Genomic DNA, 5,195 nt, shown 5'->3' on the forward strand with positions numbered 1-5,195 from the left:
AGAAAGAAAGAAAGAAAGAAAGAAAGAAAGAAAGAAAGAAAAGAAGGTGAAACGGCTTTACTGCTGATATGAAGAAAGTTTTAGTGGTCTGGATAGAAGACCTAAATTTCCTTAAGCCAAAGCCTAATCCAGAGCAAGGCCCTAACTCTCTTCAATTCTGTGAAGGCTCAGAGAAGTGAGGAAGCTGCACAAGAAAAGTCTGAAGCCAGCAGAGGTTGGTTCATGAGGTGTAAGGAAAGCAGCCGTCTCCATAACATACAAATGCAAGGTGAAGCAGCAAGTGCTGATGTAGAAGCTGCAGCAAGTCATCCAGCAGATTGAGCTAAGATAATTAATGAAGGTGGTAATGATAAGGGAGCAGAAGGCTAGCTGAAGACAAAGCATAAACTGACACTGTGCAACCTTCCCCCTCCCCCTCTACTCCTGGGTGGGACATGTGTGACATTCTTCCAGGACGCTCCCAACTGTCTTAATGTTAATGCTTTACTAGAGGGAAAAACAATCTTAACTTGATGATGGCAAGGCCTCCAGAATCTTGTAGGTCCTCTTTAGCATATGAAAGTTCTTTTGAAAACCTCCCTTTTTCCTTACCTGCCCCAGCCCCATAGTATATAATCAATTGCTCCTCACAACCCTGTACAGCTCTTTCTGCCCAGGGCTTTAATAAAACTACCTTTTTGCACCAAAGACATCTCAAGAATTTTTTCTTGGCCTTCGGCTCTGGATCCCACCCCACCAAACCTCACCTCTATTCCAAAACTACATCATTTACACTAAACAACAGATTTTCCGGGTAGATGAAACAGTCTTCTTCTGGAATATGCCATCTGGGACTTTCATAATTAGAGAAGAGAAGTCATTATCTGGCTTCAAATCTTCAAAGGACACGCTGACTCTCTTATTAGGGGCTAATGCAGCTGGTGACTTTAAGTTGAAGACAATGCTCATTTACCATCCTGAAAACTCTAGGGCCCTTAAGAAGTATGCTAAATCTACTCTGCCTGTGCTCTAGAAATGGAACAACAAAGCCTATATAACAGTACATCATCTGTTTACAACATGGTTTACTGAATATTTTAATCCCACTGTTGAGACTTACTGCTCAGAAGAAAAGATTCCTTTCAAAATATTACTGTTCATTGACAGTATACCTGATCACCCTAGAGCTCTGATGGAGATGTAAGACATGATTAATGCATCCATTCTGCAGGCCATAAATCAAGTAGTCATTTTAACTTTCAAGTCTTCTTACTTAGGAAATATATTTCATAGGGTTAGAGCTGCCATAGATAGTGATTCCTGTGATGGATCTGGGCAAAGTCAATTGAAAACTTTCTGGAAAAGATTCATCATTCCAGATGCCATTAAGAACATTCGTGATTCATAGGAAAGGTCAAAATATCAACATGAATAAGAGTTTGGAAGAAGTCAATTCCAACGCTCATGGATGACTTTGAGGGGTCCAAGGCTTCAGAGGAGGAAGTACTTGCAGATGGGGTGGTAACAGCAAGAGAACTGGAATGACAAGTGGAGCCTGAAGATGAGACTAAACTGCTGGAATCTCATGATAAAACTTGAATGGATGAGAAGTTACCTCTTACAGATGAGCAAAGAAAGTGGTTTCTTGAGATGGAATCTACTCCTGGTGAAGATGCCATGAAGATTGTTGAAATGACAACAAAGGATTTAGAACACTACCTAACGTAGTTGATAAAGCAGAGGCAGGGTTTGAGAGGATTAATTCCAATTATGAAAGAAGTTCTGTGGTTAAATGCTATGGGAACAGCATCACATGCTACAAACTGTCGTGAAATTAAGAGTCAGTTGATGCAGGAAACTTCACTGTTGTCTTATTTTAAGAAATTGCCACAGCCACCCCAGCCTTCAGCACCCTGAGCAGTCAGCAGCCATCAACATTGAAGCAAGACCCTTTACCCGCAAAAAGATAACTTGCTGAAAGCTCAGATGATAGTTAGCATTTTTCAGCAATAAAATATTTTTAATTGAGGTATGTACATTTTTTAGACATAATGCTATTTCACAGTTAATAGACTACAATATAGTGTAAACATAACTTTTATACACTGGAAAACCAAAAAATTCATTTGACTCGAGTTACTGTGATATTCACTTTATTGCAATGGTCTGGACCTGAAACTGCAATAACTCAGAGGTATGCCTGTATCTGCTTTGCCCTCCAGCTTTCCATCTCTTAAAACTATTTTAAATGCCTCACTATGCTGAACTTCTATTATGATCCCCTCTAGTCCACATTAAATTTATAAATGCTAAAGTCCTGTGTAAATTGGTACTCATTTTTTTTTTCTTTTAAAGATTCTATTTTTAGGTAATCTCTACACCCAATGTGCGGCTCAAACTCACAACTCTGAGATTAAGTCGCACATTCCACCAACTGAGCCAGCCAGTCTCCCCAGTACTGACTTTATTACTATCCAGGAGGCTCTGTAGACTAATCATTTAGACTACAAATAAAAGACTTCACCATTTATAGAGGAAAACTAGCTTAACAACTTGACACATTTCCTAAAAGAGAGATTATAATCTCACAAATTCGCCATATATTGACAGGAGCCAAAATTTCAGCTCATAATCTCACAAAAGAAGCACCACATTCATTTACTGCCATAAAATATAATAAGTTAAACAGCTATTTAGCAGTTTTTTAGTTCATTATATTCCTGAAGTCATCTGATTTAATCAAAACTCCCAGAATTCAAGTTAAGACCAGCCCAGCCCCTAGAAGAGTCCCACTACTGTCAATAGCCTTTTAAGATCCCTGGTTAGGCCGCCTCCCAACCTCTGCAGTCCAAGGCAAAGGGGACCCTTGCCTGGGGCCTATATATATCTCATCCTACCCCCAGTTCCATTCCACACCCTCTGGAACCTCCAAAGCAAGGTTACAGGTACCCCAACCCAAAGTCCAATGTCCACCCACTCTAATCTTCATTGTGCAAATGCTACCCCTTGGCCATCTCTTGGGCCTAGGAGGTACACAGTGGTGCAGTCTTCCTTTAGTAGAAAAAAAAAAATAGAGAGAGAGAGACCTACACAGGTCCTGAAAGCAACTTAAGGCCATTTAGGTAGAGAATTTAGGAGTTCATTTTACTTGGAACAGGATTTAGAGGAAGGTAGAGCATAATCTCTAGGTGGGACATCTCTGGCCTGCTGGCACATCCTTGACCTCTTCAACTCCTAGTCAGCCAGCACCAGAGTCCCCTAAAGCTCAGCATCCCAGAGCACTGCCTTAATGCTCTCTCTGTATCCCAAAGATTACTCAAATTTGGGTTCACACTAAGGGAGTCAGATAACTGTACACATCAGTTCAGCATTTCCCACGCACCTACCTTATGTCAAACACATGGTACAAGCTAAGGATATAAAGATGAGTACGATGTAATCCTGACATTAAGGAAATTGTAGTGGATTGACTACAGGAATGGCTCCATTTGTTCACACATCCTCTATCCATGCCCTTTGATAGTGCTCTCCCACACTGACCCTGGGGTTGGCCATATGACTTGTTTTAGACAATGAGATAGTAGCAATTGTATCAGAAGCAGAAATTTGAAAAGTTCCTGCATATTAAGGTTTAGCCCTCTTGATGCTCTTGGGAACCCTGTAGCCATTATGTCAACAAGTTCAAGCAGCCCATTGAAGAATTAGAAACCACAAGAGAATAACTGAGGTGTCCCAATCATCAATCAGCCAGACTCCTCTGACCCAGCAGCTGTCCATATAAGTGAGTCCCAGCAAAAATCAGCTGAGCCCTGCTGAGCACAGCCCAAACTGCTGATTCCACAAAATCATGAGCTACATAAATGGCTGCTACTCTAAGCCACTAAGTTTTGATGTGATTTGTTGCAGTGCAAAGTCTAACTGATACAAAACTCAAAGCCTTGTAGGGAAGCCAGGCTTATATACAAGAGAACACAGTACAGCATGAGGGCTGCAATATGTACCTAAGGATAAGATTCATGGATAATTCAGAGGAGCAGGTGATTAACCAGGCTGGGTCCAGTGTGGAGGATTACAAGGCAGTGTTAGGAAAAGAATCACAGAGAAGATGATGCATATTCTTTTCCTTTATTCTGAAGAAAAGAACCACTTCAGGAGGTGATAGATTTAACCAACCTCTGCCTCCTCCATCATTAATATGAATCCCCCAGAGGGAACAGCAGAACCAAATCACAATCCATGGGCTACTGTTTCTACCAAGAAACCACAGAGTATTCTTCCAACCAGAAACTCTCTCTCTCAGACCTCAAGGAATTTCATTGAGACTGAAACCAGCTTCTTCTCTGAGAAAACACCAAATGGCGGATGATGCCAGTGGTTTGGAAGGGCTCAGGGGCCCCGGCAAGGAAGGCCACAGCAGTGGCATCTGGGGCCAGAGTTGCAGCTATGATCGGGGCAAGGTGGAGGCCACAGAGCTTGTGGAGTTCTAGGAGGCAAGGCCGATGACAAGGAGTGGATCTCCGTCATCAAGCTGGGCCGCCTGGCTAAGGACATAAAGATCAAGTCCCTGGAGGAGATCTATCTCTTCTCCCTGCCAATCAGAGAATCTGAGATCATTGACTCTTTCCTGGGGGCATCCCTCAAGGATGAGGTTTTGAAGATTATGCCTGTGCAAAAGCAGACCTGTGCTGCCCAGGAGACCAGGTTCAAGATGTTTGTTGCCATCAGAGATTACAGTGAACACATCGGTCTGGGTGTTAAGTGTTCCAGGAGGTAGCCACTGCCATCCATGGAGCCATCATCCTGGCCAAGCTCTCCATTGTCCCTGTGCTGTGAAACTACTAGGGGAACAAGATCAGCAAACCCCACACTGTTCCAGGCAAGGTGACTGGCCACTATGGCTCTGTGCTGGTGCACCTCGTTGCACCCCCAGAGGCCCCAGCCCCTGTGCCCAAGAAACTCCTGATGACTTGGGGCGCCTGGGTGGCTCAGTCAGTTAAGCGTCTGCCTTCGGCTCAGGTCATGATCCCAGCATCCTGGGATCGAGCCCTGCATTGGGCTCCCTGCTCAGCGGGAGCCTGCTTCTCACTCTCCTTCTGCCTATCTGCCTACTTGGGATCTCTCTCTCTCTAAGAAATAAATAAAATCTTTAAAGAAAGAAAGAAAGAAGAAAAAGAAAGAAAGAAAGAAAGAAAGAAAGAAAGAAAGAAAGAAAGAAA

General features: G+C 42.9%; 1 protein-coding gene and 1 pseudogene across 5 annotated transcripts in view; one reads left to right on the forward strand and one right to left on the reverse strand.

Annotated features, from left to right (window-relative positions):
* The window catches only part of DNM3 (dynamin 3), a 559,032-nt gene that overhangs the window by 512,735 nt on the left and 41,102 nt on the right, over positions 1-5,195 (reverse strand). The window lies entirely within an intron of this gene.
* Positions 4,335-5,195, forward strand: part of LOC118013753 — a 1,151-nt pseudogene continuing 290 nt past the window's right edge.

The sequence above is a fragment of the Mirounga leonina genome, unplaced genomic scaffold, assembly GCF_011800145.1.
Source record: "Mirounga leonina isolate KUSES-001 unplaced genomic scaffold, KU_Mleo_1.0 Mir_154, whole genome shotgun sequence".
Lineage (NCBI taxonomy): Eukaryota > Metazoa > Chordata > Mammalia > Carnivora > Phocidae > Mirounga > Mirounga leonina.